This window comes from Ambystoma mexicanum, chromosome 13, assembly GCF_040938575.1.
Source record: "Ambystoma mexicanum isolate Mex_15411 chromosome 13, UKY_AmexF1_1, whole genome shotgun sequence".
Classification (NCBI taxonomy): Eukaryota; Metazoa; Chordata; class Amphibia; order Caudata; family Ambystomatidae; genus Ambystoma; species Ambystoma mexicanum.
The window spans coordinates 552,370,063-552,388,063 of NC_090938.1; the positions used below are offsets into that span (position 1 = coordinate 552,370,063).

The 18,001-nt window shown below is 47.6% G+C and overlaps 1 protein-coding gene across 10 annotated transcripts in view; it reads left to right on the forward strand.

The window, feature by feature from the left end:
* HDAC5 (histone deacetylase 5) overlaps positions 1-18,001 on the forward strand; it is a 2,156,790-nt gene that overhangs the window by 2,000,956 nt on the left and 137,833 nt on the right. The gene's annotated exons all lie outside the window — the stretch shown is intronic.

An 18,001-nucleotide genomic window follows, 5' to 3' on the forward strand; every position in this document is an offset into this window, starting at 1 on the left:
AATTCTTCATATGTATGGTGATCATGTTCAAACCAAAACTATGAAGAAATTGCTTGTAATCAGGAGATTAGTTCGCAACAAAGGGGGTACAATGTGGAGGGTCTGGTCGAAATCTATCGTAAAATCATTGTACCTATGGTCCTATGTGGCTCTGCGATATATCCAGACCCTATGGTGAAATGGATGAATAGATTAGAAGCAAAACTGCTCAGATCTGTATTGGGTTTTCCACCCTCCGTCCCAGAAGGGATCCATCCATTCCCTTTGGTTACTTCAGCGGTGTAAGCTGTTCTTGGCGATATTCTACTCCCCTATTGAGGTAGAGAATGTGCACAGCTATTTGGCCAGACTCTCCGGGTGGTTGGGGGGGTGGGGGTTTACATCTAACACATTTCTTGTTCAGCTCAGGGAGACCGCATTGGAGCATTTATATATTTTGACCATTGATATGAATGGTTTGATGGAATTACCCAATGCCTTTTGTATAAAAAAGAACAATAGCTTTGATTTTATTGTGAATATTAGGCATCTCAATATCAAGCCCATGTATCCAGCATATAGCACTCAAGGCTTCCGGCGGGATTTCCTTCCGTCATATTTAACTAAACTATTCTCTGTGAATATACGCAGGTTTATTATATACCTGCGATTCAATATACTTCCGACTCAGGAGCATATGGGGAGATGGTATAAATTAGCACCTAGGGAAAGAAGTTGCCGACTGTGCAATGTGCATATTGAGACCATGTGCCATCTTCGAACACATTGTCAGGCTCTCTCATACTATTATAGTGCTAATTACAGCTCTTTAGTACACAATATATTATCTATACAGGGGGATCAATTTTGGAACACTTTATTCAGAGCGGAGAGCACGGTTATGACAGCTGCGGCTTACTATGTATGGAAAGTAGCACTACAACAAATCTCAATATTAAGTGTGTAGATTATTTATTGACTCTGTATGATATAAGGAGATTTAACATTTATGAACTGTATTTAAAGTTTTTAGACTGTATTTGTATTTGATTGTATTCTGCTTTTGTACCTCACATTGTTTTATTAATTTTGTTTTTATGATTCGATATGATGCATTTATTTCCTGTATTAAATTGGCAAAAGGTTTGTATCATAACCACATGCTGCAATAATAAAATAAAATTACAAAATAAACTATGCCCTACCTGGACAGACTTATTGTATAATACCAGTGTTCACCTTCAGGGCCTTCATGACTATTTTCACAATGTGGAAACATCTCTGGTTTCCTTATTGTTGTTTGATTACCACAAGGTTTAGGGCCTACATAATATAGCGAGAGTGGGCTGTGTCTTTAGAGTGCTGTACTGTGTTGTGGAGGTTCTGATATAATGAAGGGCCCTGGCACTTCCCTGATCTGTGTGTGTTTGCGTGTGTGTTGCGCGTGTTGCTGAGGCTTTTGGAATTTGCTTGGATCACATGCTATGCATAGGCCGACATCTAGTGGAAGATGCAGAGTATTACAGTTGTTTTCGAAACTGAAAAACTCGAGGTTCCGATCGCCCTATGACAGGCCCCGGAAACCGAAGGACGCTGCCCATAAAACATCGACCGAATGCGGATCGTCGGCAGATGAGGCGGAGGTCCATCCCACTACCGAGAGTCGACATCCTTCGTCGAAATTGGCAGTAGGGTCAATTTTAAAATCTGTCTGTCTCCTTAGAAGGGGTAGACGTGTCCTTATGAGACTTGTCTTTAGACTTTTCTTTATTCTTCTTGGAATGAGCAGCCTTAAGCAGGCTTTCAGGGACATGTTTCTTAACCATGTGTGACCCAGTGTTTTTTTACCCTAAATGCGCAGCAGCCTTTTTGCGCTCAATAATGTTTTCCATCCCTGAATAAAGTGGCACGTCCGCCTGCACGCATGCGTGCAGCTGAACGCTGAGGTCACTTCTTGGATACAGCTCCATATTAAGAGGTAAGCCACCCGCTGTACATATACAGCGCATCGCACCGTGATCGCATTTTACTTTATTTTTACAATCACCAGATCACAGGCACTCGCCACCGCAGCAATGCCGGACGGTTTGTTCGCCAAAATGTTTTTCCATCACAGCGCTCTGTGCATTCATTTAATCTCGTTCACTACGGCACTTTGCAATCAGGGACATTATCACTTCGATCTTGGACCAGACCTCTTCACTGGCACCTTGACCTGTATTTGCAGGCACCTCATCGGACGCTCTCGTCTGCATCGTCGCCCGCTTTATCCCGCTGGAGAAGGTCGACCGTCGACGCGCCGAGAAGCATCCGCCGGTGGGTTTCCCGCCACCTAAGGACCACAGAGAGGCTGACGACTCAACGCCCTTGCTGGGCCACAGTTCTTCACCATCTCTTTGCGGTCCAGAACTATCGTCACTGAGTTGCCCCGCACGCCTCTTCCTTGCAGGACGCCAACGCTCTGTCGTCGACGAGCTCCGCTAGGAACGAAGCTGCCACTTCACTGCCGTAGTTCAACCTGTTCACCGTCGGACGTTCGACGACCCGTGACTCCTGCCTTAAAGGGAGGGCACTCAAGAAGGGCCGTTGATTCCCCGACACCGAACGCCGAGTTCCTAGACGCCACTCGACGATCCGTGGCTCCTGCTTTAAAGGGAGTCAGTCAAGGAGGATCGGTCGACGCCTCTTCGGAGAACTCTACTCCACCAGGTACATTGGGGGGGGGTAAAACCTTAATATGAGGAAATAAGACTATTGAACAATATATGGACTGGGCTTGCGCTATATATCTTTATTTACAGGTTTCCCAGGTGGGGGGATCTCCGCACAGAACTGTGCCTAAGGGTAGGGGTCAGAATTCTGCCTATTGTTTCAACCATCTTGCGTTCCTTCCTATCTCTATTGCTGGTTTCTTCGTTATTGATCTGTGTGACATTTTAACCGTACAGTTGATGCATTTTAATGAGATTTGATAACGCTGGTGGTACCACTTTAAAATTGTATATATTTATCATTATTGACTTCCGAGTACAAAGTGCGTTATTGTGATCGTGTACATACCTTTGAATATTAATTATATAAAGACTGTGTTTTCAGTAATACAGTGTGTGGACATTCCTTTGTGGGGGTTCGGGGACTACACTGCACTTAAGAACCAGCCCGCATCACCTCCTGAGAAGCTAGGCCTTGATTGCTCGTCCATTGCTACCGAATAGAGAATCTTGGCTGGGGTCCTCTGTGCCTCTCCTCTACCATATAGAGAGCGGAAGTACAGACACCCCATACCAGTCTTTACAACCACCGTTCACAGTTAAAAAATGGAACAAAAAAACATATATACTCCATCTACTTTACATTTCTCAGTAAAGTACATAGACTCAATAAGATATTCCAACATTTCCATTTGCATTTTGTATTATGCTAATGGGAATATTGTGGCGTTCATCCCCCGTTCCAGGGACTGGAACAGTGGATACCGGCCCAGCGGCCCAAGTTATCAGCCCAAGCGATGCGAGAGTGGATAACGAGGTCTCTGGACCATTATCCCTCCATTCCAGCCCCTGTAATGAGGGATGAAGGCCATTAGCACCCTAGGTTCCCAAAGCGGGAACCTTGGTTGCTATAAAAGGATTTTACAAGATGGCCACCATGGAAAGGGAAGGTGGGGTTCCATAAAGGGCCCCTCTTCGCTTTCCATGACAGGCTGGAGAAGGGGAAGAGAAAACCATATGGCCATATTACTACGAGCACATTTTTCTTCCCTTTCAAACCTATCCCAAGTTCGAACAACTTTACCACAAAGCCGGTCCCAGGTGGACATGGCTACTTTAACCCCATGTGGTATCCCTCGTGGTCCTGGCCAGTAGCCAGAATCTGGCCACTGCCCATCGCTACATGCTATACCTCAGTCACTATTTTTTGTACCTACATTATGACACTTGTTCAAAAATAAAACACAGGCACATTTGCAAAACCATGCTTTCAGATCCTTGCCAATGCGCCTTCCACAAGTTTGCTGGAAATCCACACGTTTTATTTTTTCAAAAGTGTCAAATGTATGCACATACAATAGTCATATAACCTAGCCTCCACTTGACAAAATCCATATAGATTTTATGAAAACATTTATATCTAGATCTAAAATCTTTTTGCAAACTTTTGTGTAGATTCGTCAAATTGCACCACATTTATAAGCCTCTGTAATCTTCTAATTTTGCCCACTTTTGACAAAATCCCACCAAACATTGCAAAAACAAGTATATCTGGATCTATAATGTTTTTCCACACCTTTGTGTAGATTCGTTAAATGGCACCCCATTTATAAGCCTTTAAAATAATTTGGGACTCCCCTCTAATTTTGCCTCTTCTTGACAGAATGCCTCCAAACTTTGCAAAAACATTTAAATCTAAATCTATAATCTATTTACAAACCTTTGTGTAGATTTGTCAAATGGCACCTCATTTATAAGCCTTTATATTATTTTGGGACCTCCCCTCTAATTTCACCCACTCCTGACAGAATCCCATCAAACTTTGCAGACTCGGAATCGGGTCAAGAATATAAGTGCAAAATTTAATGCAGTTTAATTAAGTGGCGCTAAAGTTATAAGCCATCCAAGAACTGCTTTTCACCAACCCTGAAATGCAGAGGTGTCCGCGAACTTCACAGGACTGTTCGCAGTTTTTTTTTTTTGCTTCTTGCAGCCATATCCCATCCTCATCACCCCTCAACTCCCCAGAGATTATTTGATAAGTTTGACAAGTGCAATGTTGCGTTTTTTAAATATGTTTTTACTGTGATGTCCGCGGACACCGGCCGCTGTCCGTGAATCCAAGATGGCGGGGGTTTCCAAAAATCTGACGCACTTCATGCTTTTCACCATCCAATCAGCGGGCCCGTCCGATGTCCGCGGACACCACGTTGCTCTCTAAGCCAATCAGAGTCCTGTCCGCGGAGCGAACAGGGAAGTGTGTCCGCGGAGCGGACATATATCACTAATTTTTTGGTAACCTTTCCCATTTTCTCACTGTTGCTAGGTTATCCATGGTGTAACTAGGAGCCATATTATGGACCACTGTCAACACGTTATTTAATATCTGGTGTGTTGTAAAATGTGTCCTGAGCATCAATACCTTGAGTGTTGACTATATACTAAGATTTACATTGGTATAAAAATATAGAGAATTGCAACTAGTGTGGTATCAGTTGTTCTCTCACAACAGTATTTTGTTTTGTTTGTTTGACAGCCCCTGACGAATTCTCTTGCACATATTTTTTCACCTGTTACCGTTTGGAAAGAAACATGTTGGTATGAATTGTTTGTATGAGTGATGAAGTATTTGAGTGGAGTGTCATATTAAGTTTACAAGCGCAATTTGCACAGCACACAACACTTTCATTTACACCACTGACTTCTAGGCCATTGTGACTGAATACTTTGTCCTTTTGTTTAACTGTCTGAAACACTCTTTGCACTGTTTTTTATAGTGTGGAATTTTTTCATGTTTTTAAAAAAATTCTGTTTTGATATTGTGTAAAACATTTTTCTGATATGTGAATAAAATTGTTTAATTGTTGAAATTTTACCCGGTGTGTGCTTCTGAATCTAATACAGAGGCAGCACCACCCGGTGATGTTGGTCTTTGGTGTCACCTTTGGTTTGTACTGTGTAAACAGTTTCCAATAGCTTACATAACCTTAATGTTTGTTGAAAAAGGTGCAGGACCTTAATGAGGGCCGGTTAGCAGTGGGCAGTGCCACTCCCTCAGCTTCCTTCTTGTGTGTAAAGACTAATTTTTTGGGACCTACTTTTTGGTTGTTTTTTTAAAAAAAACTACTGGATGGATTTCCACTAAATTTACAAAAGCAAGCTTTCGGGACCAAGCCGCCTCTCCTGCTGCAAATTTGGTGAAAATCTGTCCAGCGGTTTGGGCTGTAGGCGTGAGAAAAGTTTTTTTTCTCCATTCAGTCTATGGGAAAAAAAGACATTTTGGGACCCCCCTATAACTTTGCCCCCACTTTACCAAACCTCACAATACTTTGCAAAACAATTCAGAGTAGGCCATATACCTTTTTTGCAATGTTTGGTGAGGATTCGTCTAGGGGGAGCGAAGTTATAAGCCGCCCAAAAAGTGTTCTTCCTATGGGTTTGGCAACTTAACCATAACTACATAGCCGCTACCGCAGCACCATGTTTTATACGTGACCAAGCGGTATGTGCACCGCGAAACGCGTCGTTTTTGTTGTGCTTACTTACTTTTGTACATGACATTTTAAATTAATAAAAGAATCACTTATTGCCCGGCTCATCTCTGGTGATTGGACTCAGTGTTCGGAGTGGATTTACTTCCCTGGACTGCTCTTTGGAGTGCACTCCAAACACTTTATACCACGGTACATATATATATATATATATATATATATATAGAGCGAGAGAGAGAGAGACGGACGAAGACCACCGTACTGAAGTACGGGGTAAGCGGATAGCACTCCAAAGAACAGCGGCCTCTCCGCGTTGAACAGGCTCTAAAAAGGAACACCTAAAAGTCACTCCAATTAAAAGTAAACTTTATTAATGGTGCAGTGGAAAAGATCGAGAGTGCGGGCAATGACACGTTTCACGGCTTTCCAGCCGCTTGATCACAGTGAGGAATGTTGAAATAAAGAAAAACATTTAAAACAATGAGTGCATCTCTATGGTTGCTGAGAATAGTAAACATTGAAAACATCTATGAGGGAGTACCATGTGTCAGTCAATAACAAAGGCAGAAATCTTTGAGTGTTCAGCATACAAACAAACAAATAGATCTATGCACTCTAAATTTGGCCATAGGCTGCATATATATATAATATGTAAGCAGTCAGGCTAAGAACGTGGTTAAATTCAAAAAGTAAGAGAACACTCTATGTATCGCTGTGCTAATGGCAAAATCAAATGCAACAAAGTAAACCTACTTTGAGCCATATTACACACAGTATCCAATCCCACAAGTGGAATTAAACGTTCTAATCCGAAAAAGAAATGCAGTGTCTGACTAAAATTCTGAAATAGCCATAACTTGAGCGTTCTATTCCCATAATGCAATCATTTACATACAAAATAGATGTAATTAGCTACCATAGATGCAACAAGTGCAACATTTTGCAAATAAAGTGCTAAGTGCAAGTAAACAGCAGTACACTGGAGTACAAGTGAAAAAATGCAATGCAATACATCCCACAATGCCCACGATGATATAGATGCTCCAAATCACAAGACCAATGAAGAGGCAGATAACACTAGCAGCAAAAAGTCAGACAGCTATGTACCCCATATCTGTGTGAGAACATAGCACAAAGAAAAATCCATAAAAAGCATAGTGCTAATCTGGTAATTGTTAAGTTCTAGCAACAATCATAGGAAAGGTGTCAAAAATAGTTGTGTGCAAATTGGCACAAGGGATAGGGCTGGCATAAGATAAAATAAGTCATATTAGTTGCCAAAATCTGTATCTAATAAAACCTTTCTTAAAAAAGGGGGGAGTTTTTTGGGTGACGGGAAGCAATGTGCAAAAGTGCAAGTAAATAACCGTACTCCAGAGTACAAGTGCAAAAAATGCAATGCAATACAGTACATAAAGATAAAGTGCTTAGTGCTTTGCAATAAAGGCAGACATAGGGAATGGGCTGGCTAAAACACAAAAACTGTAATACGATACACCCTAAAGGACGTTAAAAACAGTATCTCGACCATTGTCGTGTAAACAAGGCAATAGTCACCTCAAACCAGAGATGAATACACTGAGAACAATCCTCAACAAGAACAGGCTCATGAGTAAAAAAATAAAACCAAAAATGGACACAATTAGAAGAAAGAAAAAGGTCATAAACAAGAAAACAAATTATAAAGAAAAATCGCAACCTCTAATGAGGAAACGTACCAGAAAAACATATTGTCAAAAAATAATCACAAATTGTGTGAAGTATATAACCAATATCTCAGTATTAAAGGAATCTGAAATGATCTTGAGTAGAAAGAAAATAACCCATTAGAAAACAAATTGATGACCAAAAAGAAACAATGAAGCACAATTAACTTAGTTTCCCAAGAAAGTATAAAGCTGTCTTGACTCCCTACAAGTGCTCGTCTTGGTTGCGCCGTAGGGGAAACATTCGGTGCAGTGTCATTACACCTTTTTCCTCACCCAAGATGGCCACCGTACTGCCTCCCACTCAGATGGGTTTCTGCTTGCCAGTGTTGGCAGAATCCATTGCTCTGCGCTCAGCGAGCCTGCCTTATCAACAGCCGAAGTCCGACGTGCTTCGCGTCGCTACTCCTTACTGTGGCGCTCCGGAGTTCGAAACTAGGTACTCTTTGGAAGTTTCTACTGAGAATCTTTTTGATCCTTCGTAAACCCCGTCCTTATCCTATCTCTCACCACTTTCCTGTCTTTCTTCTCCAGCTCTAGGAGTGCTCACTCGGACATCTCCTGTGTTTAACTTTTTCCCCCGCTCCTGCGGTAGAACCCATAGCAGTTACTACTATCCGCCCTGCTTGGTAAGCCTGGTTCACACCTCCTCTCTCTTTCCACTACGCCGAACAGACTTACCGTATTCCTTCTCTTCAACTATAGGGTCTCCCTTCAAGTCCTCTCATCCATTCCGGGGTTCCCCGCAGAGTGTAAGACGGCAACGGACAAACTCTCAGGTTACACCCCTACCTTCCTCTACCTTCCTACATTCTACCTTACCTCCAACGCTTCACTCCAGTAACTTCTTACTTCCTCTTCAGCCTTCGCTGGGCAAGACCTCAGCAGAGACCAACCGATACTCCGACTCACCTTCGAGCTCTGCCCGCTCTCGTCCTGACAACCAGAAGACAACGCTCCCGACTCCAACTATCAGGGTTTTCTACCCCAGAGGGTTTCCCTGAGGTCTCTGCTCCTCGAGCACTTATTACTGTTAGTCAGAGGAGTAGGGGTTTCGGGGGGATTCCTCACAGACGACTGCTGCACTTGATCCAGGTTAGTGGGAACTGAATATTAATTGGAAATTGTGCTTCCGAATGACAAAAGCCCTTCATCCAGATTGTGGCCTCTGGGTTTTTTTGTTCCAAAATGCATTTAGTCTCATATTGTCTTAAATGAAGTTCTCTGTTACCACCTCTTGGTAGTTCTGGAATGGACTGTATCCCAAACAATCTATAGCGGTCAAGTTTACTGGCATGAACAGCTTTAAAATGGATAGCCATGGGTGTGGCCTGGAGCGCCACTGATGAGGCTGCTCCGTTAATGGCCTCCGTAAGGACCCGCGGCCTCAGCTGAAATTTAGCCGGCGCCAGCGCCGCCGCTGCTGTTCCTCTGGCGGGAGAAGCTGGCGGAACCTCCGGTGCATCCACCGCTCCAATCTGGGAGAGCGATCGCGGCGGGAACCCTGAAAACGCGGCGGCGGCGCTCGACGCGGGTTCCTCTCCACGCCGAACCAAGATGGCGGCCGCAGCCCAGGCCCTTTTTCCCCGCCGACGCCCAGTGACGAGACGTCCGTAGGACCTCCTGCTCTCGCCCTCTGCTCCGATCCTAAGCCTCGCCGGAGGGGCGGCCTCTCCGGTCCCCGGAGCCCTTCCACCTGGAGCCTCGGCGCGGGCTCGAGTGCTTCTCCCAGCCGCCTCCCCCCTCCATTGGATCGGAGTACGGGATCGGCGTCAGCCCCCACCACCATCTCGACCCCCCAGTCCGGTTGACTCTCCGGACCTGACGGCCAGACCTCAGAGGTGGGCCCTCCTGGAGGAGGGACCCCGGGGCCCCCGACCCTCGCCCGTACGGCGGACCAGCTCGTGGGGGGGACGACCAAGCCCCCGAGGCCCTCTAGCTTCGGGACCAGCTGTGGGGGGAGGAGCCCTTCTACCGCCCCCCCCCCACCTCCTATACTGGCAACGATCTACCCGGAGAACGGAGGAGGCTGAGGCTCCTCCCTGCAGCCCAGCACCCTGGAGGCGGTGTCGGAGGCCTGACTGGGTGAGTGTCCGCCGTCCCCCCACAATCCCCCCAGCGCTGAACCCGGAGCCCCCCCTTCCAGCTTCCTGGGGCGCCCCGGCCCACCAGATACCTTGCCGGCTGGGGAGAGTGGTCGGGTGGTCCCCCCCTGACCACTCAGCTTTCCCCGACCTCCTTCTGAAGGCACCCCCACGTCTCCGACTGCCAAAACATCCTGGGGCGCTCCTGCCCACCTCACCCACCAGGCCTATCATCCTGGATAGCTGCAGCCCCTTGGCTGGGTGAACACCTACCGCAAGCGGAGCCGACCCCCTCCACTACATCCAAGAGTGGCAATACCCAAACATAACCACTGCAACTCTGACAACTAACACGGCGGACGGATCATTCGCCCTACACAGCAGATTCGTCCGAAACTAATCATCCTCCCCAAAGCGCCCCCCCCCCCCCCCCAGGGGCTTCCAGCCAGAAGAGGATCCCCAGAGTCCCAGCCCCAGCAAAATGTCGAGACTCACCAAGCCAGCCAAACCCGCGGACATTTCCACCATGCTCCTAGTAACAGACAAGACAAGGAAACCGGACCCCTCACCTAAGCTTACCCCGCAAAAGCCCCCAGAAGAACAAGGTAACCTCGCCACCAGAGATGACTTTAATGGCCTTCATGAGAGACATTAAAGCCGAAATTCGGTCCTGCATGACCGAGCTCACCACACGACTAGAACAAACTGACCAGCGACTCACGGAAGCGGAACAGAGGATAGGAGAAGTCGAAGACTTGACCCAGAACCACGATGCAGCAATAATAGAAATGCGGCGTGAGATCCGAGCGCTTCAGTCCAGTAATGAGATTCTCGCATTCAAGCAAGAAGACTTAGAAAACAGGGCCCGACGGAATAACTTGCGCATCCTTGGGGTCCCAGCAACGATCCAAGATAAAGAGCTCCCGGAGTATATAGGCAACTTCTTCCAGGCTCTCCTTCCACTAACGGACAAAGCCCAACTCATCCTGGACCGAACCCACAGACTACGCCCGAGACGAGGAGTAGAATCAGACGGCCCTCTGGATGTAATCACGAGAGTACACTTCTACGCTACCAAAGAAGCCATCTCGGCAGTAAGCCGCTCCAAAGATGAACTGTCGTTCATGAGCACCCCCCTGCAGATATACCAAGATCTCTCCCCGATCAACATACAGAAAAGGAGAGCGCTCAAGCCCTTGACCCTGTTCCTCCAGAGCCAGCAAATCCGCTACCGTTGGCTCTTCCCCGCTACATTACAATTCTCGTTCCAGGGAACTCTACGCAAAATTAGCCACCTAGAGGATGCGAAATCGATCCTGCACCCAAACTCTCCGGAGATCTCAACCACCCCTAGTCCACTCCTCCCGCCAGAGGAACCAGATCAATCACCTCAAAGACAGCAACAACCCTGGTCTAAAGCGCAAAGACGCCGAAAGATGAAATGATTTAGAGGTTGGCGGCCATGATACTAAGACCGACGCTGAAGCCAAAACGAAGCATGGCAATGCCGCGGGCCCCGAACGGCCCAGTCCCCCCTCTCCAAGGAGTATGTCACCTACCCACCCTTTGAGCCGAGCGGATCTCAATGGTTCGACCCTCGCCCCGTTGGCGAGGAAAACTGTTTGGGCCACGTTGGCCGTAAGGGCGGCTGCGCAGAAAACACCAGCCCCCCGTACAGTTGGGAGTTCTCCCACCCGTTTAAGTTGGCCCACCCGTTGGTGGACCCACTCAGATAAAATGTTGCCCTCCCGTTGGAGGATACAGAAAACCCGGCTGCAGGAGAACCTAGCTAACTCGGAATCTCGAAATGAAGACTGAATACCCCCAGCCCACCCACGAGGAACAGTATCCCACCCTAGAAGGCACCTAAGAGGCCCCCCCGCCGATCCAGAAACTAAGGTTCCTAACACTGAACGTTAGAGGCCTCAACGCCCCACAGAAGAGAAAAACAATCCTACAACGCATCCAGAATGATAAAGCCTCCGTTTTCTTCCTGCAGGAGACACACTTGATCCCAGCGGACTTCGCAAGGCTCAGAGATCGGCAATTCCCAACGCAGTTCCTAGCTTCGAACGGAGTGAAGAAGGGTGGCACAGCTATTTTAATCGCCAAAGATTTGAAGCCTCAAATCCTGGACTCTAAACGGGACCCAAACGGCCGCTTCGTAGCGGTGAAATGCCGAATTCTCGGCCAACTATACACGTTGATCTCAGTATATGCACCAAACCAAGAACAAGAGGCATTCTACTCGACCCTGGAAAACTCCCTGCTTCCGTTTGTTGAAGGTCAGACCATCATCGGGGGAGATTTCAACGGAGTCCCCAACCCACTAGTAGATAGATCACACCCCCCTGCCCGCGGAGACTTTGGCTTGGCGATCGCCCTACTTAAATTGTTCCGAACCTTCGAAGTGGTGGATACCTGGAGGATCCTCCGTCCAGAGGAGCGAGACTACTCATGCTATTCTTATGTGCATAGGACTTATTCACGTATCGACCTCTTGCTGGCATCCCCGCAGATCCTCTCGTACACGGACGATGTCCTCATAGGCCCCAGAATCCATTCAGATCATGCACCCGTAATGCTAACGCTAAGAGCCTATAACCCGGACCCGCCCCCAAGACGCAGATGGTCTCTTTATGACCCGATCCTAAATGACATGGCGACGAGAGACGTAGTAGCTAAAACCATCAAACAGTACTTCGAAGACAATAAAAACGAAGACACCTCCCCAGCGACGACATGGGATGCAATGAAGGCCGTAGTACGAGGGGTGCTGATCTCTCGAGGAGCGGCCTACCATAGGCAAAAGCAACAGACCCGCGGCATCCTAGAAGACAAGGTTCTGGAGGCGGAAACGGCATGTAAAGCTAAAAACTGGTCCCCAAGAACCTACCGAATCCTGCAGACGGCACGGAGGAAACTAGAGGCTCATTGCGCGGAGGACACAGTCCAGCTACTAACCAAGACGAAGCAGAGCTACTATGCCAGGGGAAACAAAGCTAATAAATTCCTGGTGGAAAAACTCGCAAGAATCAAGAAAAGGAACACTATACTAAGCCTCCGAGACCCCCAGGGTGCAGCCCAATTCGCGGATCGAGATAAGCTGAGAATTGCAGAAGCTCACGTCACCGAAACTATGTCAGCTACCCAAAAGCCCCAGGAAGAGCAGCAGTCCTACCTGCGGGAAGCCGCCTTGCCTAAGCTCTCAGCTACGAGTAGGGAAGAATTGGAGGCCCCGATTACCAGCGAGGAGATCGACGAAGCCGTTAAAAGCTTAAGAACAAGAGCCCCGGGCCCAGATGGTTTCTCGTCCCGATTCTACAAACTCTTCCGGCCTCAGCTACTAGCCGCAATGACGACCCTCTTCAACTCCTTCGCCACTTCTGGATCAACAACCCCGTCAATGAGAGAGTCAATAACAGTATTAGCGCTGAAACCAGGAAAGGACCCCAGCGACATAGCAGCCTATCGACCCATCTCACTACTAAACCTGGATGCGAATATCTACTCGAAGGTCTTGGCAAACCGATTAGCGAGGCTTCTTCCGGACATCATAGACCCAGACCAGACGGGATTTATCTTAAACAGAGCCACCACAGATAATACGCGCAGAGTCCTCAACCTGATCGAGATAGCCAGACAAGACTCGAAGAAACTCACCCTGCTAGCCTTAGACGCGACCAAGGCTTTCGACAAAGTGGACTGGTCGTTCCTCCGCCTCACTCTGGAGTCATTCAGCGTTGGGCCCTCCTTCCTAAAGCTCACCCTAGCGAACTACCAATCCCCGACCACCCTGCTCCGAGTGAACGGCCTCCTGACTCACCCGATCTCCCTGACATGCGGCACCAGACAGGGCTGCCCCCTCTCCCCCCTACTATTCGCTATGGTAATGGAATCATTGGCCCAGCGGATTCGACTTAACCCTAGAATCAAAGGCCCCCAAGTGGGCACTACCCAGCACAAGATAGCGCTCTACGCTGACGACGTGATGCTAACCATCACAGACACCTCGCAATCCTTAAAAGCCGCCCTAGCGGAAATTCACAGATTTTGGAGAGTATCCGGATTCGCCATTAACTTTATGAAATCGACAGCTCTGGGGATAGGGTTGAATCAGAGAGAGAAGGCATCCTTCAGTGCCCAGTACGCGGTCCCGTTAAATGACACATCCATCCCCTACCTCGGGGGGCGGATCCCCGCTAATCCAGGAGACATCTATCGGATAAACTTCCCGCCCCTGATGAACTCTGGAAAAAGACCTAGACTCCTGGCACAAGCAGGAAATATCCTTAATAGGTCGTATCACAGCCTGTAAGATGAACCTGTTGCCACGATTCCTATACGCCTGCTCGGCTCTCCCCATCATAGTCCCTCGCCCCCAACTACAGAGACTGCAAAGGAAGATATTTGGATTCATATGGAGGAGGAAGAAGGCCCGCATTCCCCGGAAGACAATGCTATGTGCTCCGGACCAGGGAGGCCTAGGGGTCCCCGACCTCCAAAAATACCAAATGGCGGTGCAGATAGCGCATACCAGGGCTTGGACTATAACGTCAGGGCGCCCCAAATGGATGGACATAGAGCAGTCCAGATTACCCCTCCCATTGCGCTTTCTTCTACACTTGCCAACCGCGCTGCGCCGGACATGGCCAGCTATACTATCTTCAACCAAGCAAACGTTGAAGGCGTGGGATTGGGCCCGCAAATCCAGAGGTATCCTGAGAGCTCTGGGCCCCTCAGCCCCAGTCTTCCACAATCCGGCGTTCTCCCCGGGAGCTCACCCCACTAACTTCAAGAACTGGATCGCCGGAGGACTCTCCTCCCTAAGCCAACTATTTGAGGGAACTCAGCCGCTGACATTCGCCCAATGCAAAAGTACGTTTAACCTAACAGTCAGACAGGTTCACATACTGCCAAATCAGACACTGGTGCACACACCCCCAGACGCGAGAGGCTGCCACCCGGACCCTGGATGCCTTGGAATTAACAATAGCGGACCCCCCCTCCCGAGGGCGGATCTCGACGCTGCACCGACTATTCCAGGAGAACCTCCTGTCCAAGAGAGCGACATATATGGCGCAGTGGGAAAAGGACCTAGGGCACGCAATCCAGGATCAAGACTGGATCGATATCTGGGCCCGCACACACTCATCATCCTTCTGCATCACCAACCGGGAATGTGCATACAAACTGCTCATGAGATGGTATTTCCCACCACTACAACTACACCACTTCAACCAGTCACTGGACCCACAGTGCTGGCGTCGGTGCGGCTCGCCAGGCTCCTACCTACACATGTGGTGGTCATGCCCGGTGGTGAAGAGCTTCTGGTCCCAATGTATAGCGACCATCACAGACATAACCCAAATTCCACTGCCACTGGAACCGGAGCCGCTACTGCTGGGGACCCCGATCCCAGACACCTACCCGAAAACGGGCGCACCCGCGGCCCTCATTACGCAATTACTCCTAGCCGCTAAAATCACAATAGCCCGGACATGGAAAACCCCGGAGGGCCCCCTAATGGTGCTATGGTGGCTGAAAATCTGGGACATCTTCATCGCTGAGAAAGTGATGGCAGCAAACAGAGGCCGCCTCCATCATTTCACAAACATTTGGTCGCCTGTGATTGACTATGACTTACGCTTCCCGGCCATGACATACAAACCGCGCCTGGTGCAATTGGCCCAGCAGGCGGCGGACAGGGAACGGTCCCAGCTGATGGAGGAGCAGGCCCTAGAGGATAGCCAAATCCAGGATTTGGGGGCGTAAGACGGGAGAGGAAGGAGATGGGCGAACCGAGGTGGGAAGAGACAGGAGCGAATGAGTCAGGAATCGGACCTTATAGGGGCGGAAAAAGACAGGCCACGGTAGACCCCCGAGACTAAGAAGTGGAGTTGGGTGGGGGGATGTAAATAAGCGTATTATAATGCCGAGATAAAGTGTTAAACTGATATGTCAATGCTTTCTCCTGTATGCCTACTGAAAATAAACAAGTTAAAAAAAAATGGATAGCCATGGGATATGTGGGGGTCAACATTTTTGATGGCCCGAATTTGTTGTAAAATCCTCAATTTCAGCTTGCCTATGGTACTTCCCACATACCATTTCTTGCATTAGCAGGTAAGAATGTAAACCACATAGGTTGTGTCACAGGTAATTCTGGACGTGATTTGAATATCAGTAGTCCAAATAGGATGGCAAAAACAGTTCATGGTAGTAGCATATTGACATGCTTTACATTTAGTACACTTATAAAACCCAGGAGTGCATGTATTTAAGCAACATTGAGCCCGAGAACAAGCAATTAGGCTCATGTAGCTTGACACTAGATTATCTTTGAGTGAGGCAGTGTTTCGGAAAGTAATATTTACTCTCTCACCTAATATGCCACTTAAATACTCGTATAATTTGAGCACATGCCAGTGTTTGCTGATAATACGTTGTATTGCCTTGGAGCCATTGCCATAAATTAGAACAAGATGTGAATCTTGCTCAACCAATCTAATTTGTGGAACAGGATTAAATATCAAGAGTGACGTTCTGTCTCTTTCAGAGGCTTTGATGTAGGCCCTTTCCAAATTTTCTTGGGATAACCACGATTGTGAAGTTTTTTAGCTATTTTTGCACATTCTGTATCGAAGCCCTCGATTCTGGACTGTTTCTCTGTATGCAAATACATTTGCCATAAGGTATGCTCCTCTTAAGGACTACAGGATGGTTGCTTTTAGCATCAAGAGGTGTGTTAGAGCTGGTAAGATTTCTATACATTTCGATGACCAGCTCCCCTTGCGCAACAGTAACAAGAAATCAAGAAACACAATAGCAGTCTTGCTGTGGCTTTCAGCAAATTGTAGATTCAGCTGGTTCACATTCAAAATGTTCAAACTCTTGCCATTCTGCAATGGCTCCATCCCAAATGACAAATTGTCAATGTATCATAGCCACAGAGCAATCTTATCAGTATATTTGTTGTTTTTAGGATGCCACACCTCATATTTTTCCCACCAATCCATGGTCAGGTTGGCGTACGAGGGGCAAAGGTAGAACCCATAGCAGTACCCTGAAGCTGAATAAAAAACTCTGTATTAAACAGGAAACAGTTGTTATTTAGACACATATATATAAAAAATTAGATCAGGGCGATTGGACAGCCAGACCACCCCTTCCTGTAAAATGTGGGGAGAGAATGCAGAGGTTGTGCTCTAGTTCAGGATAAAAACTCTGAACCTGGAAGCTGTTGACAAGTCGACCACTGCAGCCAAAACCTAAGAGAATGATGAAGAAAATGCAACTGAGACGATTTCCAGCGACCGGAGAGTCTGCTGTGTAACTGAAACCTGCTGGTACCCTTCGTTCCAATCGACTGGGGACTCCGAATACGACAGCCTGACTCGGAACCTGGTGAGACCCACTAGATTCAAGAGGAGCTGCATTTTGAGCCATACCACGCCATGCTGCGACCTTGCGGGGCTGCAATACCCCCAATACCCTGGGACATTGAGCGATTGTGTGGTGCACAGTCTTCCAATTTTTTTAAAAAGATTTTTTAACACTTTGTGGACATCCTGCTGGACATCCAGAGATGTGAATTAGGTCCAAAAAGTCCCCTCATCAGCATACTGGACCTTGGAAACGACGAGAATCCGACCAGCCATATTCAGTCTTCTTTTGTGCTCCTGAAAAATGCACCAAATCCACAGAGCTGCATCCAGACGTGAGGAAAGTCTTGCCCAGAGCCTACTTCGGTGATCCCTACTGCAAATGTCCCTCAAAAGTCCTGTCTTCCATCTTCTATACAAAGGAGTCCATCGACTGGGGTTTTGGCTGCATATCCTGAAGTCGTCCTGCTGCAACACTACTTCTGTGCCAAGGTACTGTGTTGGCTGGGGTATTTACTTACCTTCAGTCTCTTGTGATTCCTGTGTATCCTTGGGGTGCTACTGTGATTTGGGAGGTCTCTCGTCCAGCTCACCCAGGCCCACTGCTGAAATCCTCCTAGGGAGTCTTATCTGAAGTCCCTGGAC